The 26,785-nt window shown below is 42.0% G+C and overlaps 1 long non-coding RNA gene across 1 annotated transcript; it reads right to left on the minus strand.

Annotated features, from left to right (window-relative positions):
• Window positions 1–1,275: 1,275 nt before the first annotated feature.
• Window positions 1,276–21,971, minus strand: LOC309336021. Its single transcript, XR_014153861.1, has 3 exons — window positions 21,839–21,971; window positions 2,512–2,757; window positions 1,276–1,507 (listed from the first exon to the last, which is right to left on the minus strand). It is a non-coding gene; the product is annotated as an uncharacterized lncRNA (long non-coding RNA).
• Window positions 21,972–26,785: the final 4,814 nt, after the last annotated feature.

Genomic DNA, 26,785 nt, shown 5'->3' on the forward strand with positions numbered 1-26,785 from the left:
ATATGTATGTATATATATGGAGAAATTTGGTTTACTTCACCTTTTACCTAAAAGCGCTTTCCCCAAAGCATACGAGCACCAAAGTGCTGCAATATTTTTGAAATTCTCACTTCAAAGTTTGCAATGCCATTTTGGGTTACAGAACTGCATTGCAAAATTTGAAGTGAGCATTTCAAAAAAATAAAATAAAAATGCAGCTCTTTGGTACCCATATGGTTTGGGGAAGCACGAATAAGGTAAAAGTTGAAGTAGGTTCTCTCTTGGTTCTGTGTCAACACACAGAGCAGCCACATTCAGAACCAAAAGATTCCTGACATTGCATGTATTCTGTTGGGGCTTGTCAAAACGGGGGAATGAGTTTAACAAGTGGCATGCAGTACGCAGAAGAAGAGGAGAACCTGCTGTGATTAAAAAGAAGAAAAATCATAGTTGAACGCCAAGATCCGGCGTGTCTGCTTCTCTAGACTATGGCCAGTACGGCTAATGAATTCAGTATGTTTTACTAATTGAAGTACAAATAATTCCTTTTCAGAAAATGAACAATGAGCTCTCCCAGCGCCTAGCAAACTACAAACCTCTAAATGACTCGCAAAAGCATTTCAATATTGCATGTACCGTATATAAAAATAGTAACCTGTCTGGCAAGTGAAACCCTAGAAGGATATCATCTAGTCAGTGCAGTCTAGTATTGGGTCAAGTAGTGGATCCAGCAGCCTAATAGTGGGTCAATTGAATCTGTCAGGTGGGAAGTATATTGATCCTGCTCTTGTAAATTTTTCAAGCACTTCTTATAGTCAGAAGAAGAGTTTGGATTTGATATCCCGCTTTATCACTACCCTAAGGAGTCTCAAAGCGGCTAACAATTTCCTTTTCCCTTCCTCTCCCACAACAAACACTCTGTGAGGTGAGTGGGGCTGAGAGACTTCAAAGAAGTGTGACTGTCTCAAGCAGCTGTCTCAGCAGCTGCATGTGGAGGAACGGAGACGCGAACCTGGTTCACCAGATTACGAGACTACCGCTCTTAACCACTACACCACACTGGCTCCCTAGTGTGGATGACTCATCAGCCTGACCACTGCTAGGGTGTTTATAGTGCTCCTCAAGAACAAGACATGGCATGTGCAACAACTAGTTATTAAATGTTTATTTCCCTGCTTAGGGATACTTAATGATTGTCAAGAGGGACATTCTCTGTACTAAGAGGGACATTCTCTGTACTGTAAAGCCAGGGCACAGCTGGCTCAAGGGGAAGGAGCCAAAGGAATTGCTCCTTAATTGCTCCACAAGCACACTCTTCCATGGAGCATCCAATAGAGTCTGAGGCAGCATGAGAGAATTCTCACTTTTCAGTCCTCACCTCTTCTAGATTAAGGATCTTGACCAAGGATCTCCAAAATCTGACAAGGAACCAGAACTTCCATCCCTAGGTTCATGTCCTCTTCCCTGTGCCATGCCTACAGAACATTTTTGCAGGGATGTCCCTGTGGGACTGGTTGCTGGGATTGACCTGAGATATGGAAAACACAGTGGCTGGTTTACAAAGAAATACTGTATCCATTTCTGGCCTAGTTGGCATGTAGTTACATTGCTTAAACCAAAGCCTATTCGTCTTAGAAGCCTGTACTCAAAGGAATAATGGGTTAATTTGATTCAGTGTGTAAAATTTAGGCCCCTCTCCCTGCTATGTGGCCATTGTTACCTTATCGTGTTACATTGATAACAAAGCAAGAAGTCTTAAAGGATGGTGCTACTTTGTGGTAAGCTAAAGATGTTCTACATAGGTTGACCCATTGTGTGCTTATCATTAGAGAGCGAGGGAGAGAGAGCTAGAGAAAGAGCGCTATACTTGGGTTTTTTAAAAATAAAATACATTATTGTTTCATTTTTGTATGTACAATTTCAACATCCTCAAATTCTGGAGGTTAGAACGGTGTAACCTCTGATGGAGTCATTATCTCATGTTTATTACCTGAAAGAAAGTATGAATTAAAAAAAAAATCAGGACCAACCATGGGCGTAGCCAGGATTTTTGTTGGGGGGGAGAGCAGGCTTTTGTGGGGGGGGGGGCAGAACTTAAGCTTTTTATTTATTTTTTACTGATTTAGTTGGGGCAGCTGCCCCCCTGGGACACCCATAGGGCCAACCCACCACTGTTTCTTCCTTCGAATCTTAAAAGTTTATGGATTCACATGCATTCAAAAGCCCTTGATATCTGCTTTTCCTCAAGAGTGTTTTTCTTGCCATGAACTTAATACAGTGCTGACATCCTGCGAACAGGGAAGAAAGATCTCCCTTCGGCTCACTCGCTTTCTAATAGGCTAACACAGGCTGCAAAAAGCTGCGACTTCTTTCAAGAGATAATAATCAGTTCCTGTGTGAACTGTCTTCATATCACAACTAGAAAATTCTAATCTGTAGTTTACTGCTGTTTACCAGTGTGTTAAGAACTGTGTCCTATCTGACATCTACCTCTCATTAAGAAAAAAACAACAACAGGTGCCAACAATGTACCTGTATATAGGCAATCATCAGATTGGCGTTATGAAGCCAATATGCTGCAGTCCTGAAGTATTTTTCCCCTCCATCCCTTGACTTGCCAGTTATTGTTTGTAGAATAAGTCCTGAAGACCAATGACGCAAGAGTCTCCTTCTTTTCTTTAGCTGAAGTTGGATCTAATCCAATTTCACCTTTTCCCAGCCTCCTGGTCCATTCAGACTGTGTACATCAGCCTTTGGAATAAACCTGTTGAAATGTTCCTATGAAGAACACAACAAACACACCAATATCAATGCAGATTCTCTCTCTCTCTCTCTCTCTCTCTCTCTCTCTCTCTCTCTCTCTCTCTCTCAGAGGGGGTATTATCTGATTGTGTGGCTTGTTTAAACAGTTAAGACTCAGAGCTTTCTCCTAGCCATGGGAATGAAGAGTTCCAAAGTATGTCATCTCGTTGACTTTTTATTTATCCAGAACACTTCTGTGCCACCCATTCATGATCTCCTCTCCCAGGACAGATTACAACGCAAATTTAAAATGATAAAAAGTAACAAGGAAAACCTAACAGGAAAACAAAAATCTCTATATACAACAACAAGGCAAATTATATAATAAATCCACAGGTATATAAGAGGTAATTATAAAGTCAGGGAAAACAGAAATATTTTTCCCCACCTCAGTATCAAAAAGATAACAGAGTTGGTAATGGGTATACTTCAATGGGGAGGGAATTCCATAATTGGGGCATCACAGCTGAAATATCTTACTCCCTAGTCACCACCTGCTTGATCTTTAATGACAGGGTACCCAGAGAGGGCCCACAGTAGGCTTATCACCTAGCCGGGTACGAGATGTGGGAGCAGGTGTTCTTCAATGACATTGGGTCTTAACTTGGATCATTTCCTGGAGCTCTGTGGTTCTTTAATGGAACTGTCAACATAGCATGCCAGAAGCAATGTCTCTACTATCATTGAAAATGATGGTCCCAAGTATCTGGATGAAAAATAGTTCACCCAAGAGACCTTTGGATGCTCCTTGTAGCTCCTTCTTCATGTCTCTTCAAGCTCTGATTCATCACCTGAATCAGAGGAGCTAAAACATTTTTACTTATGCAGGGATTCAGAGGTAGCCCTGCCAAGAGACAAGGTGTGGCAGTTTGCTTCAGGTGGGCTATTCTTGGTGCCATTAGGGGAGGCAAAGAGGGAGATGGTGAGAGATGACAGACATGGGCCACAAACTATGGGTCCCTTTTCCAGTGGAGGGCAAACCCACCCTGGATTTCCTGCAGTTGTGTTTCCTGCTTTCTACCCCCTGAGTCTGCTTCCCATGCCCCCCTTTTATCTTCCTATCCCACATTAGCCCCCTGCCCAGAAGGTGGTGCCAATCTAACCCGGTGTCAGGTCCAGACATGTGGTCACAGGACCAAGGCACATTCTCTCCCAGTCAGCTCTTCTTCCTGACCTTCTTTAATCCATAGAAGTGAATGTGAGCAAAGTTTAGCCATAAGGAGAAAGTGGGCCAAATAAACTCAACTGCCATCTCGCGTAAGTACTAGATTAGGAAAAGGCGAAAAGGGAAAAGGAACAAGGAATGAATCACCTGAATGAATGCAAGCTGACGTACGGGGAACACCTCTGCACAGCAAGAGCAAAAGGTGTTGAGCACCCAATTTGGCTTGGAATTTAGCCGGCTCAGTGCAATGAAAAGGAAAGAGCATGTCACTATGCAACAGGCTTCTGGAATCCCACGACAAAGCCTACACCTCCCCACTGTTTGCAAATAACATGCCTCTATATACACATGAGAACCCAATGTTTGCATAAAACCACTGGCAAGGTGCACAGTCTGCTGATAGCAAATTGTAGCGGCATTGCCAATTTTCTAACAGGCCCTGCATACACTGACTTCCCGCCCATCTGCACCACCAATGTGCTTCTTCTGCACAAGGCTATCTTTGTGTGAGAAGTTTTAAAAGATGCAGCTCTGACTCATTGTCTACTTAATGAGTCAGCTGTTTCTAACAGTTTGCTATGACTCCAAGGAAATGTACTGCTGTGGGCGTGAAGCAATTCCCTTGCCTTTCAAATTTAATTAAATTTTTTTTACATAGTTTAGCAGCCTCGGCCTTCATAGGACTGCACTCAGGGTCGTGCACGTTCCTTCAGCAACCCATAGTGTCTTTTTGACAGTGAGGGGCATTTTATAAACTTGCACCTTGGTATGCTAGGAAACTGTTATAACCAGGGTTGAAGAATCTGTGGGTCGCTAAAGGTTGTTGGACTCCAACTCCCATCATCCCCAGCAACATGGTCAATAGTCGGGAATGATGGGAGTTGTAGTCCAATAATGTAAGTAGGTCCACAGGCTCCCCATCTCTTTGTTACATGTTTGTGAGGACTTCTCCCTGGCATCCACAATTTTAATGATAATCTAATTCTGCTCATCTGCCATTTTAACCATTTTGTTTTAAGTTTTTTACTTTGTTATACCTCTTTATTTGCAGTTTGCATGAGAGGATTGTGGAGGCCCTAATTCTACCTCAAGATGGTGCATGATGGTTCATTAAAACAAGGAGTTCCATTATGTACAAAATTATAACCAGAAGCTCCCCGACCCACAGTTAGGATAATTGTGCTGCGTTGCTGTTAGAGCTAACTCTCCTTTCTAAATATTCTTTGAACACAATCATGTTTTCCTTTGATCAAAAGAAAACAGATTTCGCCCCAAGGCAACTCGCATAAGTGCTACTGTAAAGCAGGGGTGGAGATATTGTAGTCTTCCAGATGTTGTACGGCTGCAGCTCCCATCATCCTTGACCATCAGCTGCCCTGGCGAGGGATGATGAAGTCCAGCTAACTCTGCTGTAGAAAACTAATAACAACAACAAAACCCAAACACAATGACCTTTCAATTCTGCAGACGATTCATTCAGCAAAAGAGCAGTTGATTTTAATAAAAGGTTCGATGGTGAGATTTAGTATTCGGGTACATGAAAGCAGAGACCACTTGACTCAACATGTCATGGCTAATTGCTGCACCAACAGAGTTACAAAACCTGATTAATGATGGTTCAGAGCTCCACCTTTCTGACTTGGCAGCGCTGCCGTTTGGAAACACTTTTTGGAGAGGTGTTAGTAAGCACTTACACCATATTTCAGATGCCAGCGAAAGCACATTGGAGACATTCACTTTTTATTTTCTGTGATGTTGGGGAAAGTTTCAGGAAAGTGTGGCTTGTGAAAATAAATCCTGAGATATACTGAAGGATTCCACCTGGGCTTAATTTTCTTCCTAAGCTCCCTGTGTTCGCTACGTATTTTTCTCTCTTTTTTATTGCTCAAAAATATGTTTCTGTGGCTGGATCTAGACACATCAAAAAAGCATTTCAGGAAAACGCATTCTAAACTTCGTAAACGAAAATCACGTTGGCAAAAGACAGGACTCTACAGCACCAGCTGGTGTCACAGTGTTATAACACATATAAAGCGCTTTTTAAAATTCAGTGTTGCTGAGTTCTGTGTCGTCATGCAATCAGAGAGATATAGTAGCATTATCTCATCGCCACATTGTGAAAGTACACAAAGTACATCAAAGTACAACGAAAAGCTGAAAATAAATGAAGAGGGGAAAGAGACACAGATCACAAATCAAACAGGGTCATAGAAACAGGTATCATGAATCCATCTGTTAGAATATTATAGATCTGCTAATAACTGAGAAAAGAAAAATATTTAAAAATACATAAAGAAGAAAAAGGAGAGAAGTGAGGGAAGGAAAAAAACCTTTTAAATAAATCATTTTTCTTATTTTATGAATATATTTAAATCTATAGATACTTTTGGCCAGCTATCTTGGTGTACTAAGCTACTGATTTGTGGCCTAAATTGCACTTGTTTTATGAATGTAAAATATCACACTAATGGACAGCATAGAGTCAAGAATAAAAATTATTGATTCCATGGTGTTCACTGGCATGTTCTTTTCTTCCTAATGTTGGTGGTATAGATATTTTTGCAAATAAATAAATTTAAGTAAGCAAATGAGAAAAGCTACTTCTCTGGCCTTTTGCATCATGTAAAAAGCAACAGAGAGAGTTGTGTTTTTTATGATTATTTAAGGGAGAAGAGGCAACTCCTTGGAAATCAGAGGAGCAGACCGTCTTCTCAGTTCTCTAAACAGAACCAAAAAATAAAATAAAAACACTGGAAAAAATAAACATGCCACAGCTCTTGTTCAAACTGCCTTTCCCTTGCTTGACATGTTTACCATTTGAGTCATCAGCTAATTATTTCCTTTTTTGTGTGGCAACAGCGTATCACTGATAATATATTATTAAAACCGGTGTGTTACAGTTGAAGCACTTAGCTCCGGAAAGTCAACCACCTGAGATGTACTGGTGGCTCCTCACTATAGATACAACTGATGGACCCATGAACGAAGCCCCACTTTTTTCAATGACTACTCGGACTCTCCGACACTGATGCTGAGACGACCAAAGCAGAACCACTTAAGCCAAGGCTGGCCTGCATCACAAGGATGTACTGAGCAGGTAGAATTCCAAGCCCGTTGGTGGAAAGACAATTGTGTCATTTGTTGTGCTGATAACACATATTGCAATGAGTTTTCCAATCAGATTCCCATGAATAGAATTGTGAAACCAATCAATCACTCGTAAAAGCCTATGGCCCTCAGCCTTGGTCTAATTTTAGTTCAGACCTCTGGGGAAAGTGGTCTTCTCCTTCCCTGGCCATTTGCTGGGTAGGGAAGAAAAGTATGCGAGAAAAGTCAAGGTTTGTGCAAATCCCTTTTATTCTCTCCCCCAAACCCCCACCCACCTGAACCGACATTAAATGGGCCTATCTCAGACCTTCCAAGTATCCCTTATTTCCAGGGGTAGTCCCAGGTTTACAGAAGTCATCCCGGTTTTTTATTTGATCCCAGAATGTCCTGCTTTTCCTGGTCTCGGAATCCGAGACCAGGAGACAGAGACAGTGGAAGAAGATTGGAAGAAATTTAAAGACTATCTTAATAAACACTATAAAATTAATGAAGGTTAGAATGACATGGGTTTAAAAATTATGTGGTTTTCAGGGGTGTTGATTAAGGAAAAAGAACAGAATTATCAAAAACTATGGGAAATTAGGGAATGGATTTGCTGATTCGATAATGAAATTAGAATACAGAAGGGGGAGGTATGAGGAGGTCGGGGAAGTTAGGTTTAAGAAAATAAGGTTTGAAATTATACTTGTTTTCTGTCTTTTGTTTGTGTATGTTTTTATTGTTGTTTGTGTTTATATGTTTTTATTGGAAACTTTAATAAATATCATTTAAAAAAAAAACAGAATGTCCTGCTTTTCCTTAGGATGTCCCTATTTTCATTGGGAGAAATGTTGGAGGGTATGGAGTTACGCAACCCCTGAGCCAAGGAAATAAGTAACGTTACAACCTTTAGAAGACATCTGAAGGCAGCACTGTATAGGGAAGGTTTTTTTAATGCTTAATGTTTTATTATGTTTTCATACATATTGGAAGCTGCCCAGATGGGCAGAGTATTATTATTATTATTATTATTATTATGGAATAGGATGTCCTCATTTTCATCAGAGAAATGTTGGAGGATATGCGATCTCAAGAATCAAGATGGCAGAAAAGCAGTGTTTAATGTCTGGACAAAATATAAAGACTTATTGGAAAGTAAAACTCCAAGGTGGCTTTCACCATTGGAAGCTAAGGCCCGGAAAAGACTCAGTATGGAGGCCAAGTGGCCGAAGTATTGGGAAATTTTAGAAAAGGATGGAGATAATTGGAAATTGCAGAGTCAGGAAAAAATGAAGGACAAAGTGCGAGATTGGTTGCATTACGCTCAGATTAAAGAAGTCTTTAAACTTGATAAAAAAGTTAGGATTCCAGGTGGAAAAATCGAAGTTAGAAACTGAATTTCTAGAGCCCAAAACTAAGGTACTTTCTAGAATGTATAACTTGCTGTTAAAATGGAACACACAAGATGAAACGGTCAAATCGGCTATGATAAAGTGGGCACAGGACATTGGTTATAATATCATGTTTGAGGACTGGGAGAGGTTGTGGACTACTGGGTTGAATTTCACAGCATGTAATGTTCTGAGAGAAAATGTTATGAAAATGATATATAGATGGTACATGACCCCAGTCAAACTTGCAAAAATATACCACTTGTCTGATAACAAATGCTGGAAGTGTAAGGAAAGTGAAGGAACATTCTTTCACCTCTGGTGGACTTGCCCTAGAGTGAAGGCTTTCTGGGAAATGATATACAATGAGTTGAAAAAGGTATTTAAGTATACCTTCCCTAAGAAACCAGAGGCCTTCCTTTTGGGTATTGTCGGCCAGAAGGTGTTAAAGAAGGACCAAACTTTTTTTATGTACGCAACAACAGCAGCAAGGATACTCGTCGCTAAGCATTGGAAAACTCAAGATCTACCCACACTGGAAGAATGGCAGATGCAACTGACAGACTATATGGAATTGGCTGAAATGACTGGCAGAATCCGAGACCTGGGAGAAGAAACGTTGGAAGAGGACTGGAAGAAATTTAAGATTTATCTACAAAAATATTGTAAATTATATGAATGTTAAGAAGGATGCTAGAATATAAACAACTGGGCACCATTAAGATAGAGGATGTGATATATGAAGATAAGTTAAATTTAAGAAAAGATAAACTTTTGGAAAAATTTTAAGTTATATTTAATTCTTTAAGATTTAATAAAGGATATTAAAAAAAAAATAGAGATATAATATTGGAAAATTAGATAATAAGAATGGAAATAAGGGAATAAATTTGCTGGGAAACCTTTCTTTTGGCTAGGAACGCAGGAGCGGGGGATGTGAGGGAGTCCAAAGAAGTTAAGAAGACTATGTTAAAAGATATGTTATATTGTATTGTTTATTGGAATTGTAACTAAATTAAAAAATTGCTAATAAATATATTATATAAAAAAAAGAATCAAGATGGCAGAGGAAGGGCAGGGAAGTTAAGTGACTTTCCCAAAGCCACATACTGCAGTGTGTCTGTGACTAGGACTGGAACCCATTAACTGCCTTTATTTATCCTTTAGGCTATGCTGACTCTGCATGTTATAGCAGCAACCTCTAAAAGTCATCCTGACAGTGACTAATACTAAAAGAGCTCACATACAGCAGATTATAATAGTGTCTCAAAACGCTGCACTCAAGGGCAAACATCCCATGCTATGGCTACCTATGCCAAAATCCTGCTACCCAACAGTCTCCCTGTAGGATTAAAGTTCAATTCAATAATCTGTTTGAAGTCCTCTCCCCCCCCCCCGCTACACAGATAATTTAACTCCTACTAGCTTTGTGCCCAACTGCCTTTGATTTCCCAGTTCCTAGGAATATACACTTGGTTATAAGTAGGACAGATTCCAAGCAGCTATTCAGTATAATGATAATACTGGAACCTACAGCTTATTTTAGAGTTGGAGTTTCTCCTTTGCAAATTGGATGTCCAATAATCTTCTTTAAAGGAGGTGCTTAACGGATTGGGCATTAACCTCCTGCCAGCCCACTGTCCTTACCCCTAACCTTCCAAGTACTGGCAAAGGGGAAAGAAAGTATGAGGAAAGAAGAAAGTAAATAGAAAGCCATTTCCATAAAACAGAAGAGCGTATTCTGCCAGAACAATAATCTTGTGTGTTTCTTTCCAGGAGTGATGCAAATTCACGGTAATCATTAACTAGCTGTAATCGACATGGTCCTGGGAATGGCCCAACTGGAAAAACATTCTGAGATATGTTCCTGCTATTAATGGCTTGTAGCCTTCTGAGAAATGAATTATGATACCTGAACCAATATCAAGGTGGCCTTGGTTTTTCTTTCCCTGGAGCTACAAAATGCATCAACTATACATAAATACCATTACCAAACAGTTTAATATGTCAAATAAAAGCCAGAGTGTTTAAAAAAAAAAAAATTAAACAGCAACAACTGAAGCAGTCAGTTGCAGCAAAGGATAGGTTGAAAGGAGTGGGAGACTCAAGAGTGCAAATGTCCTTTAGATGTCTGCACCAAGCATTCCTCCAGCATAGCTCCCATCTGACTGATTAATCATCACACTCAGAATTTATATATGGTTGGAGGCAGTAACGATTCTCAATACCAGTTGCTGGAAACCCCAGGAAGGGAGAATGGTCTTGTGCTCAGGTCTTGTTTGTAGGTTTCCTCCAGCCATCTGGTTGGTCACTGTGAGGCCATTGGTCATCTAGGTGGGCCATTGGTCATCATCCAGCAAGCTCTTCTTGTGCTCTTATATAGACTGTGTGCACATGGCAGTTAATTCCATGCTCACAAAGATTTCCATACTACATTTGAGCTTTCACACAATGTGAAAGCCACTTCTGTAACTACAGTGAATGTCCAATGCTCATTTCCATGTTATTTCCTTCAAGGCTATAAATTAGGTTGTCTCTCAACATGGTAAATGGTCTGAAGGTAAGAGTCACTTGACCAAGCCCAAGTCAGGAGATGTTGGAAGAGGAAAGATTCAACATGAGGAATTTCTGATTCATTCTGATTCAAGGCCAGACAAAGACATGATGTGCGAGATCTGGGTTTGGAAGTCCTGACATACTGTATTTATATTTCTCAAGAAAATAGGTGGGAGGTTGGGAAGGGGCTGCAATTTGGATAATGGCGTGAAGAGGTGAGGTTAATTCTTTGCCACTGCCCTCCTCATCATTAACCAAGAAGGTGGAACTGGATCCGACTAATGGACCTCATTCAGAACTCTCCATTCTACTATAGTCCACTTTGACAGGAGGGTGAGGTTAGACATATTTAAAATTGCACCTTGGTTCAGATTAGATTCTGGGATTTTTAAACTAAAAACAAACCACCACTGTGAAGCAGAGACTGTTTTATGACTAGCTACTATATACAGAAGTGAAAGCCAGGTCTGATGGTGACTGTTTAACCGTGGAAAGGGGTTAAAGAGAATTTGAGGACAGGGTGACTTAAATCAAACAGAGCCTCGTAACTAGATCTTAGCATTCTCAACTGAACCTTCATCTACACTGGGATGTAGTAAGAGAAGGACATTGATTATTATTAAAGATCTGAGGCCCCGTCTTGCGCCCAATATTAAGGGAGCCCAGTGCCAGGGAAGGGCATAAGAGGTATTCTGCGGATGTTTGAGAACTCATGGAGATGAGTCTAGCTTTGTTCAGGAGGCATTGTAAGCATTAGATGTCTGTGTGCTTTCCTTCATGCCTGCTTCTAGCTAAAAATAGAGCCAGCATTGCAACAGGTGTTTCCTTTCAGAAATGCAGATACATGTATTTTCAAAGACTGTTCATGGAGCGCAAGGTAATTTTGTTTCATTTGTCAAACCAGAGGTAATTGGGCTCTTGGAAATGCAGGAGGAGAAACAAGCGAATAGATTCTGTACAGTTCACCTTTCCTGTTTATATTATTCGTGTCCATTAGGGAGAACAGAAATTTCCTCACAAGCCAGTGTACTTGGAAGTGTGAGTAGAATTTTGACTGGCCATTTGAGCCTCACACATTTCAGTAGTTCCTTTTTCTGAAACAACACTATGCAGAGCTCAAAACACGTTGGCATCTTGGGCAGAAAATCTAGACCGTGCTTTGCTGACAGGAGAGAAACATATATTTTAATTCCAAGTGGAATAGGAGGTTGCAGTTGCTTAGTTCTTGCCTTCTCACTACCTTTACAATCTGTGTCCTGAGGCACTTTGCCTCAGAGGAGAGTGAGGAAGTTGACAGACATGGGATTATGTGGCATTGTGGGTTACAGTGAACGCCCCAGCAGGGGTGGAGAAAGAGGACTGCGGTGGGGGCGGGCTGCCCTGGGTGTCCCCACTGAGGGGGGTGATAAAATGGCGGGCAGCACTCACCGTGGGGCCTGCAGCACGCCCGAGCCACACATCTCTCCTGGGAGTGACATGGTGGCTTGGGTGCACGCAGGCTCTGCACTGCCCCAAATGGTCTGCCCACCACTTCCCCTCAGCTATAGGGAAGCTGAGTGGGAGGAAGCAGGTAGACTCCTCAGAGACCCCGCAAAGCATCCTGCCCTGGCTGGCCCCGCCCAGTGGGCAGCTGGCCTGGATGCAGGGCATGCACGCCGCCCCAGGCGCCTGATCTGCTTGCTCCATCACTGCTCCCCAGACCCCAGTGGGAAGCATTGGGAGATTTATGCCGCATTTTCTCCCTATCCCCTGCCTGAACATCCCCCATCATGGGTGTAACCAGAAACCCCAGGGGTAGGGATTATTAGGGAGGTATTGTCTTTGCTTGTTACTATGTTGTGTAATTTTGTGTGTTTTTATATTGCAAACCATCCTGTGATCCTTGAATAAAGGATGGTATACAAAATTAACTAACATAATGATAATATATCTATATCTATATATCTATAGCTATATCTATATATCTTTATTGCGGTCCATAGACCCACAAAACAGTTTCAAAACAAGATACAGTTAAGACAACCAAACAACAGGTGAAAAAGACCAATAATGATAATGATGATGATGATGATAGGGATCAGGGAGAAATGCGATTCAGTTTGCATTTAAAGATGAACCTACCTAATTTGCACCAGAATGGTCAAATGAATGATGGTTAAAGTATGATTCAGCTGCCAGTCTGGTGGGCTTCCGCATGTGGAATTGGAAGGGGGTGCCATTTTGAGTTTCACGTCATGCAGCAAAATAGTCTGGGCTGGTCCTGAATCAGCTTTGGACAGCTTTATAGCCAATATCACTATCTAGGGTGACCTCCCTACAAGAAAGCTCGCAGTCCTCTCTTCTACCTCTTCCCAGTTCTGCCTCATGTTGGCGTGTGGATAAATCATTTGTTTGCAGTTGTTAGGCAACCGTGGCACGCAATCCTCACCCACATCCAGGTCAACACAAACCTGTGTTTAAGTAACATACTAGAACAAATCTCTCTGTTTTCATGGCAAGTGCCTGAGGTCTGCTCAGCCTGGAGTGGAGTTGAACATCTTAGATTAAATACAGCGGTGCCATAGCCCAGTGCTGAAGAATGCGTTCAATATTTACCCGGGGGGGGGGGGGAGAGACCAAATAATCCATATGTTTAAGTTCCCTGGCAAGCACACTTATAAATAAAAATGCTTTCCCGGGACAACCCGTTTTTCTCTTGTAACATTTAATCAGATGAAAGTAGAATTTTGTACATAAAAGTTATATGATAATATATTATACGCACATTTTCAAAACAGCAAAGTTTCCAAGTTGATAGGAGACAAGAAAGCAGTAAGAAAAATCACAGGGTGAGTGGGGAGAATTGGTTGAGTAGCATTTCCATGGTACAGCCAACCTCCATGACTTCTAGCCCCATTTCCTATTTTTCCTCAATACTGCATTTGCTATCATTGAATTGTAGAGTTGGAAGTGAACACAAGGGTCATCTAGCCCAACCCGCTCCAATGCAGAAATCTTTTGCCCACGTGGGGCTTTAACCCTTGCTCCTGAGATAATAATCACAATCATAACAATAATTTATTATTTATACCCTGCCCATCTGGCTGGGTTTCCCCTGCCACTCTGGGCGGCTTCCAGCAGAATATTAAAATACAATGATTCATCAAATGTTAAAAGCTTCCCTAAACAGGGCTGCCTTCAGATGTCTTCTAAAAGTCAGATAGTCATTTATTTCCTTGACATCTGATGGGAGGGCGTTCCACAGGGTGGGCGCCACTACCAAGAAGGCCCTCTGCCTGGTTCCCTGTAACCTTACATCTTGCAATGAGGGAACCGCCAGGAGGCCCTCGGCACTGGACCTCAGTGTCCGGGCTGGACAATGGGGGTGGAGACGCTCCTTCAGGTATACTGAGCTGAGGCCGTTTAGGGCTTTAAAGGTCAGCACCAACACTTTGAATTGTGCTTGGAAACATACTGGGAGCCAATGTAGGTCTTTCAGGACAGGTGTTATATGGTCTCGGCGGCCGCTCCTAGTCACCAGTCTAGCTGCCGCATTCTGGATTAGTTGTAGTTTCCGGGTCACCTTCAAAGGTAGCCCCACATAGAGTGCATTGCAGTAGTCGAAGCAGGAGATAACCTGGGTATTTGTCATATATCCAGCGGCTTTAGGATGCAATGAGCCTGCATACATACAGCCACTCCGGAGACAAGTGGCATGGCAAATTATGGTAACTGCTATTACTTTTCTCAAATGGAAGCAAATTCTGACCCTTGGGGAAGGGTCTTAGCTCAGTCGCAAAGCATCTTGCATGCAGGTGGTCTCAGATTCCTGGCACCTTCAGATAGGGCTGGGAGTAGCAAAGGGTGAATCTATTAAATCCCTTTCCTCCCAGTTACTCTGTTTCCAATCTTGAGTTCTCCACATTTCCACGCCAATTTGCAATTTTAGAAATTGCAAATCAGCATTTTAGTGGTTGTTGTTGTTGTTGTTGTTGTTGTTGTTGTTGTTGTTATTATTATTATTATTATTATTAGCAGTAGTAAAAGGTAAAGGTAAAGGTACCCCTGTCGTGTCCGACTCTAGGGTTGCGCGCCCATCTCGCTTAAGAGGCCGGGGGCCAGCGCTGTCCGGAGACACTTCCGGGTCACGTGGCCAGCGTGACGAAGCTGCTCTGGCGAGCCAGCACCAGCACAGCACACGGAAACGCCGTTTACCTTCCCGCTATAAAGCGGTACCTATTTATCTACTTGCACTTAAGAGTGCTTTCGAACTGCTAGGTGGGCAGGAGCTGGGACCGAACGACGGGAGGTCACCCCGCCACGGGGATTTGAACCGCCGACCATACGATCGGCAACTCTTAGGCGCTGAGGTTTTACCCACAGCGCCGCCCGCGTCCCGTATTAGCAGTAGTAGTACCCCACCAATCTGACTGGGTTGCCCCAACCATTCTGGGCAATGTAATAGACAGACAGACAGACAGATAGATATAGACGGGGTGTGTGTCCAATTTTTCCTAACATGCACATTTTTGTAAAGCACATATCCCCATACATTAATTTCCCCCCAATTATATTTTTGTATGTTATTTTCCCCAAACATGTGCATTTTAAGGCACCCTTTACCCCAGTTCACATATTTTTGTGCCTAATTCTTGGCTGGAGAGTGGCATTGCAAAATTGGGAGACGTGTGAATTGGAAAGGACGGCTGTGTTTTGGGTTGCATATTGTTTTGGAGTGTAAGTGTTAGTTGGGTTGATTCAACTTTAAAGGTGAACTGAATCTAATTTCTTCCCCATCACTAACTGGGAGAACCCTGGAGTGCTGCTGGTGGTCTGTGTAGACCAGTGCTTCGCAAACTTGGGTCTCCCACTATTTTGGGACTACAGTTCCCATCATCCCTGACCACTGGTCCTGTTTCCTAGGGACGATGGGAGCTGTAGTCCAAAAACAGCTGTAGACACAAGTTTTGGAAACACTGGTATAGACAATCCCAAACTAGATGAACCAATGGTCTGAGTGGTCTCTAAGGCAGCTTCCGGTGTTATTACTAAGGTCACTTATGCGTTTAAAACTTATTTTCCCTGCCCTCTTCCCCTCAATCAGTTTGATGTGCTTGAATTCCATTAATGACAAACAAGAGCATTAAAGAAACGAAACACTGAAACCAGCAGGATCTTCAGGAACAATATTTGTTTAAAAAGCCTGCCAAACTCTGGAAGTTATGACAGTATGTGTTAAGTAAGAAAAAGCTGTAACCCAAACAGATAAGATTCTGGATAATTTCACTGGAAGGTGCAGAGTGTCCAAAACAGCTGTAAGAAGAAAAGCCACTTCAGTATGGTATTTAAAAAGGCAGATCTTTTCATTTTAATGTTTTGTTCTCATCAGGCCAGAGGAAGGAAGCAAGCTAGAGTGCCCCTTTCCCATACTATGAAAAATGTTACTATTGCCATATAGGGATGCCTAATTGATTCATATTTTTTTAAAAGCAAATCTAACAAAATAATAATAATATATATATTTTTAAGCCACATTCTGCATTCTACGTGAAGGGGTTTTGGGAGTGTCTTGGGCACATCTATTCAGCATACCTGTGTCCCATAAGCAACATGTTGCTGGAACACCTTACGTTTGGATTCATATATGCATGTTTATGCAATAGGCATAGATGAGGTTCAGAAGGTGGCATCCATCTTGCAGTCAGAATAGCTCAGTTGGTAGAGCTTGAGACTCTTAATCTCAGGGTGGCAGGTTTGAGCCCCACATTGAGTGATAGAATCCTATATCATACACTTTTCCCAAAAGACCCGAAGCCTTCTTGCTGGGAATGATGGGTAAAGAAATCAAAAAGGAAGACAAGACGATATTCCTCTATGCCACCACAGCAGCGAGAATTATGTTGGCACAATACTGGAAAGTGGAAACCATCCCCAGCATAAATGACTGGCAGATTAAAATGGTAAATTATGCTGAGCTTGATAAACTAACAGGTAAAATAAGAGATCAAGATGAACAGAAATTTCGGAAAAACTGGAGTAAATACTGGAACTATATTGGAATAAATGTTTAATGTGAACTGGCGGGGCTAGAACAATACTACCAGCGAGTGAATCTAGGATTATAGATTAAAAATCAAATACGTAATGGAAGTAGATATTTGATACTTACCAAAAGGATGGAAGGAAGTTCAAGCTGTGTCTTTTTTTTTTTCTTCGTATGATGTAGCCAAACTATTTTCTTTGTATAGTTGGAGAAAGGAAAAAGTTGGCTTGTATATCTTTGTTGTATTGACCCTTGTTCTGTAATTTTTTCTGTATTTCTTTTTCTCTTTTATATGTATGTTTTGTATATAATTTTAATAAAAATGTATTTGGGGAAAAAAAAAGAATCCTATATTGCAAAGGGTTGGACTAGATGACTCTCATGGTTCATTAAAACCCTACAATTCTATGGTTCAATACTACTTTTTTGTAGCGGCAGGGTATACATGTTTTTAATAAAAACAGAGGCTTTGTTTGGAATCCATTCAAATCCATCCATTTCCTATAGGGATGGGTGACTGTATCAATTTCCACTGGCTACAGTTTCTCATTTTTTCCACTCTTCAGATCAGTTTTCCACACTTCCACATGAAAATTCATTTTAGCGAGAATTTCTCCAATTACACACATTTCTGCATGCAGTTTTGCCACAATATACACATTTTTGCAAAGGAATTTTCCCTAACATGCATTTTTCTCTAATTTATGGATTTTTTGCACACTTAACCTTGGTATATATGTTTTGGCATGAATTGCTTGGCGGGCAATCTGCATTGCAAAATTCAGAGAAGTGCAAATTTCAAAATATGGCTATGTTTCAGTTTGTGCGCTGTTTTTGAAAGTGTGAGTTTTGTAGGTTCCCCTTTAAATGTGAACTGAGTGGAATCTCTCCCCATCCCTAATTCCCAGTCATGAAAATACTAACAACAGAATGCAAAGCTGATTAGAAAACAGAGTCCAACTGTACCGTTCTTTGTTTTACTTGCAAATTTGGGGTGGGGGAGGAAGGAGAGGAGATAAATGATGGAGATGGAATTATTTCCTGTAACCATTCCTAGCATGCCATGCTATGTCCAAAGTTACATTGTCCATTACAGGATGGACTGTTTTCAACACAAAAATCAAGCCTAAAAAGAACTAAATTTGCGGGTGGTAAGCTGAATGCAAACCATAATTATTGCTTTTCCTGCTCCTGTGTTTCTGCATGCCAGCTGGGTGTGTCCTGAGTGGAATAAGTTATGTCTCAGTTGTTTAAGTAGGGAGGGCTTCCCTCTTTAATACTCCCTTCAATAGAGCGGCACTCCAAAAGGCCGATAGGCTTTTTACAATCTAAAACTACAATGCAAGGAAAAATTATATCATGCCTCACTTCTGCTTCATCTTTTTCTCTGGATGAATGCATCATATCCCTGTAACATTTCCCAGACAAAAATAGAGATATACAACATCCCTGTTTTCAAACTAAGCATTCTAGTCCAATGATTCCCTTCCCACATTATCGCCAGCTGAAAACGTACCTCTTTCTGTTGTATGTTGCATTCATTTACTCTACAACAGCCTCCCATTCACTTATTTAAAACCCAGAAAGGTTTTGCCCTTGGGGTTCCAGGTGTGCCCTTGGGGTTCCAGTTTTGCCCTTGGGGTTCCAGGAAAAAAAACGTAATTTCTCCACAACCCGCTACCATTAGGGCAGGACTGTGGTGGGCAGCAGCTTGGGATGAGCACGTCCATATAGTCAGGATTAAAGAATGTGTCTGAACCAGGAAGCAAGGCTGAGAAGCAAGACAGGAATCAGGAGTGGAGGACAAACCAGGAGACAGGTCCAAAAAAATCCCAGATTCAGTGATGGGGACCTGTGTCCCTCCAGCTTTTCTTGGGTTGCAGTTCCCATCAACCTTGACCATTGGCCATGCTAGCTGGGGCTGATGGGAGTTGAAATCCAACATCCTATGTATTCCCCAATCCTACATGAGCTCGAGTATGTCTTGTTGCTCAAGCAAAGCTCAATTGGAACAGGAAGGTCCAATGGCCAGCCTGGGTGGATGGAGTCAGTCCAGAACTTGAACCTGCAGTTTAGTGATTCATAGAGCTGGAAGGGACCCTGAGGATCATCTGGTCCAACCCCCTGTGATACAGGAATATGCCGCTGTCCCATACAACCTTGTGTCATCAACCTTGTGTCATCAGCACCACACTCTAACCAACTGAGCTAGCTGCAGGGAAGCTATGCATGGACCCAGCTCCTCCTGGTAGTTACTAATAGTTGATACAGTGCAGTGCCTTGGTGTTTTCGTGCATTCACATGGCTGTACCTCTGACCCTACCCACAATTGGCAGGTGGCTCTTAGAAAGTAGTCCTAAACAGAATGTGGCCATCAGGCTGCAAACAGGTTCTGCACCTCCTATTTAGAGGAATGAAAGTAGATTCATTCTACTTCTGAAAATTCTAAGCCTTCCCTTTAAACTGGGCAAAAAGAAGCTGGTGATGCTGTTCGCCTAACTGCATTTCCATGCTGGAAAGGTTAAACACACACAAAAACAACCCAAAATGTTTTAATTCCCCCCATGTGTTCCCAATACACTGTGTTTTACAATAAACTATGTTTTCCAGTGGTTTTAATGAAACAGGAAAGTAAAACAGCACCAGGCTGAAATAATAACAGATCCTCACCCATTTGATTTTGCACAATACAGTACAATTAAATACTTGGGGATTTTGCAGAGTTTGGGATATTTTGACTATGATGGCAGTGGTGAGAGGCAACCTGACTTTTAACTATGCCTCCCTGGTCCCATGACGCAGTAAAAGTGTTTTACTTCCGCTTGCCAAAGGGTGGGGGGAATCAATCAGTCTCAGGAAACAAAGGACAAGAAGGATTCATTTTGCATGGTTATTCATTCATATTTCCATTGAAACCCTAGCGCGTTCCCCGTGAAATGCTGACTTGCGTAAGCATGCATGCAATAATGCTAGAGACTGTGCTAGGATACAGCAGGCATGTCAGTAGAGAACACGTCTGCTTAAAGAGCATTCGTTGCTCATTCCAGTCTGCAGTCAGCCTAATCTGGAGCTACACACTTGTAACACTGCGTAAAAGCTTAATGATTATAGGTGGGTTTTGCTCAACAGCCATTTAATACATACTTCGCATTCTTTTGCTTTGTGGGGTTTTTATATATAATGCTCTTAGAACTTACAATACTGGAAGGAGAATGAAGCAATTGTAAATCTCATTTCACCCTCTGCCACTTAAGAGCTCTTGTACGAACAATGCTAAGAATACTTGCTTAGAAGTCAATCCTACTGACGTCACACTTTGACGCTCAACCTTCAAAGAATATGGAACAGGTAGATGAGGCATGCTCTCCTATATTCCATAGGTGATACACTGAGCCAGACCTGTGTAGCCACTGCATTGCACTTAGCCAGAGATTTCAATATGAAAACACGTTTGCACGTTTCTTGTGCACTTTGTACGTTGGCCTGGTCAAAAGGAAGAGCTGTACACACGAGGCTGGTGCAGCTTGTCTCACCGTTGTGAGGAAACCATCATTCACCCAAACTCCACCTGCTATGAAATCTGTAAAAATACTTGAACCCTATCCACTCCTTGGATTCTTCCACCAAATGCATACATAGTGAAATAGAAGCAGTATATCCAATTGTGGCTTTGCCTTAGGACATCGTTTCCCAAACTTGGACCTCCAGGTGTTTTTGGACTACAATTCCCATCATTCCTGACCACTGGCGGAGGAAGAGGATTGTGGGGGGAGCGCACCGCCCCTGGCAGCATGATCCCAATGGGGTGCCATCGCAGCTGCCCCCTCGCCTGCACTGGGCACCATGCCCCTTCAAGCCCCTAGAATGCATGTCACACCCCCAGGATGTGTGCCAGCCCTGCCCCCGCCTGCTCTCCACTCCCCCCCCCCCCGGTGCCGGAGCATGAAGCTCCACCACTGTTCCTGATCACTGGTCTTGCTAGCTAGAGTTGGAAACCCAAGTTTGGGAAAGAATGCTTTAGGAAAAGTCATTTCCACTTCCACGAGTTAGAATGCCAAATTTCCACAGATACTCCATCTCTCATGTAGTTGTCCACACCATATTCCATATTCCAGAGGCAACTTCAAAACTCTGGAGCAGCTGTTTTGGGAGGCAAGGGGATCTGCAGAGGATCATTAAAAATCAGGTGGAAGTCATTTCCACAAAGGTAAAACCACTCAGGTGATTTGTCACAGTAAATTGGGCCCATTAAGGAATAACACATATGACATGCATTCTACAGTGGTACCTCGGGTTACAGATGCTTCAGGTTACAGACACTTCAGGTTACAGACTCCGCTAACCCAGAAATAGTACCTCAGGTTAAGAACTTTACTTCAGGATAAGAACAGAAATCGCTCGGCGGCAGCAGGAGGCACCATTAGCTAAAGTAGTGCTTCAGGTTAAGAACAGTTTCAGGTTAAGAACGGACCTCCAGAACAAATTAAGTTCTTAACCAGAGGTACCACTGTACATAAGTTCCTAGACAGATGGAAATGTATAGTTTATGAAGTGTTTTTTGTTTTTGTTTTCCAGTCACACAAATTGCAATTTAACTCACAACCCCACAATCCAACTGAACAACAGTCCATTTCTTGAGCAATTCTAGACCCTCACGTTTGTCCAACCAGTTTGCCCTGTAAGAAGGTCTTTTGAGCTCTGAAGATGCATTATGATAAACTGAATGTACATGATGCTTTTTTTTTTAAAAAAAATCCTTATTCAACATCTTGTTTACTTTCACGAAGGAAATTCCTAAAAGATAAAAACAAGTCAGGGCACTCATTTGACACTTACCTCATGCAATAAAAAAGAAGCTACAAGCTTCTCCCTACAAGCCAGTCGGTCGTCTTACTTAGATTCAAGTTGGTTCTTGTCCGGATCATTCACTACAGTGAAGCTCTCAAGTTGTTCCAAATTTAGACATGACCTCGCTACATCCATTTTTTAAAAGCAGGAAGTCGAATTGGGTCTGTTTTTCATCATTTTCACTCACAACTTTCAAGATATTCTCCCCGCCCCTTTCACAATCGAATTAAGAGTGACACTTTTTGCAACATAGTTGGCAGAAGCTCTACCCCGCCGCCACTCACCCTGCGACCACAAACAGGGAATGATGGTTGATAGTACAATTAGAGAACCAGATTAGTTCCTGACATTCCTTGTGTCTTCTGGGGGTGGTGGGGATCCAGAATGCTTTGAAGTGCTTTGCTAACAGCTATGTTATTGCTGAACTGATAAGGGGAAAAGGTTTTTCATCCAGGGATCAAATTAATCACATCTTTTAATCCCTTTGTGTGTGTGTTTCCTTGCCAGGGCTCTAGATAAGAATCTCCAGATGTATAGAAGAGAAGTTTCTTTAGTGAGGCCCAAAAGGGTTCCCCCATGGTGTTTTTCAAAGACAAGATCACAGAAGACAAAACTCAGTCCATTCCACAATCTGGCCTAGCTTAAAAATTTATTGGTCCTGTCGCACTGCCTCGACTGAGATCTTTGCCAACACTAGAATGAATGCACTGCCGTGGCTCATGTAAGCAGATAATTGCCATTCATGCCCCAGTCTGATAAAATAAAATGCCTCTTCCCCAACATTATAATTTAACTGTGATTTGCCCATGAAATATGCATACACTTGTCGTATTTTCCTTGATCTCTTTGCCAGATCTGCTTCTGCATATTTAGAAGCAATGTGAAATGCAACCATTGGCTGTTGAAAGCTCCCCTTGTGAATAGGGTGGAATACACATTGACAGGGGAAAAGAAAAAAACACATCTCCCTGTCCCTTCCCCCAAACAGAAGTGATTTGCATATCTTACTTGATATGTATGGGTGCAAGGGAGGCTCTGCTTGTGGTCTCAGCAGTAGGCACAGTCCATGGGGCGGTGGTTTGATACAGAGCCTTCTCAGTGGTGGCCCCAGTTATGGAACTCCTTCCTCAGGGAAGGATGGCTGTTCCCCATACTGCCATTATTTGGATGCCATATGGGGGGGGGGTCTGTTTTCCTGACCATTTGGAACATAAACTGGCTCTGGAGCTTTAATAGTTCTGTTCTAATGCTGGTTGTGTAATTCTATTTTCATATATTGTAATTTTTATATATTTTATTCAGTGATTGTGCATTTTATGCTTTTTTTTTAGGTGGAAGGGTGGTATATACATGAAATAATAATAATAATAATAATAATAATAATAATAATAATAATAATACTTGCATTATTATGAATAAATAACAAAGTAAATTCACAGGATACCACAAACAACAAGCATAGCTATGGGAATTTTAGCAGGCAGATTCAGCTTCTTGGAGTCATAAGTGGCTTATGGCCCTTTGCTTTTGAGTTGACGGAAATGATTCAATTACTGTGGAATAAAATTTATATTCTAGAATTTGTGAAATGGTGTGTTTTTTTAAATTGTGAGCTCAGTACTACCATAAATGCTTCCAGCATACTATTTTACCAATATTTTTCTGTTCACCATATGATTGCATTCTGTTAATAGTGATAAAGTCTGAAGGAGAGACGTTCTCTCTCCATATTGCAAAGAAAACAAAGGGGAGGGGGAAGGACATGCTGGAGTGAGGAAAGCATTAAAATGCCATTGAAATTGGCAGAAGCGAAGGTGTTTAGCCAAACATTCATAAAAAGGAGGGAAGTGAATTTTGAAGACACAATAAAAGGTTGAGCCAAGGTAGCCATAATTATGAGGGGGAAGTGAGCAATACTGTATAATGCTTCAATTAGTCCAGTGAAGGGTAGTTGTGCGTCATGCAATGCTAATTTTTGTTTCAAGGAAGTGCAGGTTTTATTGCAGAGTGAAGGACGTAGACCACATGGCTACTGTTCATTGCCTCAAAAAAAAAGTTGTTTTATGCACCTGGCAACAGAGGCTTCTGAATGCCAGTTTCTGAGGAAGATCAACAGCAGGAGAAGGTTTGGGGGGGGGGTTCGTGCCCTCCCCTAGGGAACCTCTGAGATATCCAGTTGGTTGGCCACTGTGGGAAATAGGAAGGTAGACTTGATAGAGGCCTAGTCCAACAAGGAGCTTCTCATGAAGGTAAAGTTGCCTCATTTCAGACACAAGAAAGAGACAACCTGTCTTCATGACATCACTACAACCTTATACTAATATAAAAAATCAGCAACTAGCAATTGCTGAACATACATCGAAATTTAAGTGAGCATTAAAATCACCAATAGGTCAAGTAAAATATCCAGTAGCTTAATCTCTGAATGTAGTCCCAAAACCGCATTAGAAATTGACTGCCTTGCCTCTCCCCACTCAGTCTTCTGCTTCAGTCAACTCTTCTTCTGGAAGCATGAACCTTTGCTTATGAGTTGATGTAAATGATTCAACCGCTGTCCAATAAAATTAAACATCTCAGTTGTGTAGGCTCTTAAGTGCTGGAGGGTGAGGAAGAAGCAGGTGGAGACAGCAACACCCTGATGGCAAACACAGAGTTGTCTGGGGAAAGGAGAGCTCTGCAGCAGCAACAGCACCTCTAGTGGCAGAAGCAGCTAGCCGGGTGGAATGGAGCCACCTCAATAGCTTCCCAGCAGGAGGGACACTGCTGTTTACCAGGAGAGAGATGGGCAAGGTAGCGGGGAGGTTGAGGGAGTGCAAACACACTGGCAGGAACACTGTACTGGCTCTGCCAGTGGGTTCGCACCACACCAACCGCCCTGCTATCTCCCTGTAAAAATCAGTAAGTGATCTGCCAAGGCCCTCAACAATTTTCAAGTGGTTCATGGGGGAAAGTTTAGGAACCATTGCGGTGGACAATACTGAGCTGGGTCTCTCTTGGTATAAGGCTGCTTTCTGTCATTGCATAAGAAGAGGAGATGAGGAGTACGGCTGCCATACTTCTCCAAGGCACTTTTGAGGTAAAGGTGCTTGTGGATTTGCTAGGAAATAAAGGGTGGACGTGCATGAGGAAAGTAATATTGGGACTTCAATCTCCCCCTCCCCTACCACAGACATGATCGAAACCTGAACACCTTGGCTCTCTGATGAAAAGGTCCTTGATAATCTTGCAATACTGTTGTCCCTAGACTTTTGGAGTTGGCTGTGCACCTTCTAACCAAAGGAGGTGATAAAACACAGCTCTCACTAGGAAGAAAAGAGAGGACAGGTGGGGCTAATCAGCCAGGATGTAATTTGATCCAAGGTCATGCAGAGATCTTCTCCAAGGGTGGCTAGGTTTGCCTAGACAATAAATTGTTGAGTGGCAGATGGGAAATGCACTGTTGCAGACTGAATCGTGAGACACCAGTAACAGTTTTATGTAGAGGGAAATATTCTTCCCCAGCCAGGATGCTGAGGTCCAGTGCTGAGGGCCTTCTGGCGGTTCCCTCACTGTGAGGAGCAAAGCTACAGGGAACCAGGCAGAGGGCCTTCTTGGCAGTGGCACCTGCCCTGTGGAACGCCCTCCCATCAGATGTCAAAGAGATAAACAACTACCTGACATTTAGAAGACATCTGAAGGCAGCCCTGTTTAGGGAAGTTTTTAATGTGTGACATTTTAATGTATTTTTGATCATTGTTGGAAGCCGCCCAGAGTGGCTGGAGAAACCCAGCCAGATGGGTGGGGTACAAATAAATAATAATAATAATAATAATAATAATAATAATAATAATAATTATTATTCCTATGATAATTCAGCTGGAAATACTAAGTGCTGCTCCCTCACTTATATTAAATCTTCTCCCACTTCTTTTCAGCCATTCTCCGCTGATTAATGAGAGAAGAAATCACATTCAAAAATTCATCAAAGCAAAGAGAAAAATTCAGCAAAATTTTAATGGGTGGGGTGTAGGGTTGGACTTACTTTTGAGGGGTTCGTCTCATTCTTTTCAGCTTTTATTTCATACTGCAAATTTTCTCGCCAGCCTTCCTGGACACTTTGAGGAGCATTCTCAGATCAGGAACTGTGGGCAGCTGGGGAGGCTGCAGAGTCCTGGATAAATGTTCAATGGAAAAGCAAACACCAACCATCCTTAGCTACCTTGCAACAATGACCCCATATCCACAGAAGTTCTAATGGATTTCTAAAGCACCCCGACAAGGAAACAGAAAAGCAAAGGCCTCTTTCATGGGAGAAGAACTGTTTTGGGTTTTTTTACAAAGTGGAGGAGAAATTGCAGGGCAGCACAAACTTATATAGACTTTTCTAAACAGTAAAATCTCAGCAGGGGACTTTTTGATCGCTGGACTACAACTCCCATGACTCTTAATCATTGGCCATGCTGGCTGGGGTGGGTGGGAAATGGCGTCCAATGGCATTCTGTTCTAAGCAGAAATTCGTATTTGTTAGTTACGAGAAATCAGTTGCTTCAAGCTATAAACCTGTATGCGACGTACAATGCAAAACAAAGCCTGCCTTAAAACACACCAAAATAAGGAAGCCAACACCAAGAAAAGCAGAAATCAACACTGGCATATTAAATATCAGTAAATATAATTGACTACTCCTTCACTCTGTTCTTTTCAGCAGCAGACTTGGAAACAAAATGATACGTGCAACGTTCCTATCTCGCCCTCAGAGCAGTTAAGAAAAACCATTTGGCCCAAACACACAATGCTTTCCAAAGTCCTCCAAGTTCCCTACAGCATAAAGGCTGCCTGACTCATAGCTATGACTCACCAGGAGGAAAGAACAAGGGGTAGGCCTCACTCTATCGGTTGTCACATCAAGGGTGGGGGAATGAATGTTGAGGTCAAGTGGAATTATGTGCTGTGTGG

Source organism: Podarcis erhardii, assembly GCF_964252035.2.
Source record: "Podarcis erhardii genome assembly, chromosome: 1".
Classification (NCBI taxonomy): domain Eukaryota; kingdom Metazoa; phylum Chordata; class Lepidosauria; order Squamata; family Lacertidae; genus Podarcis; species Podarcis erhardii.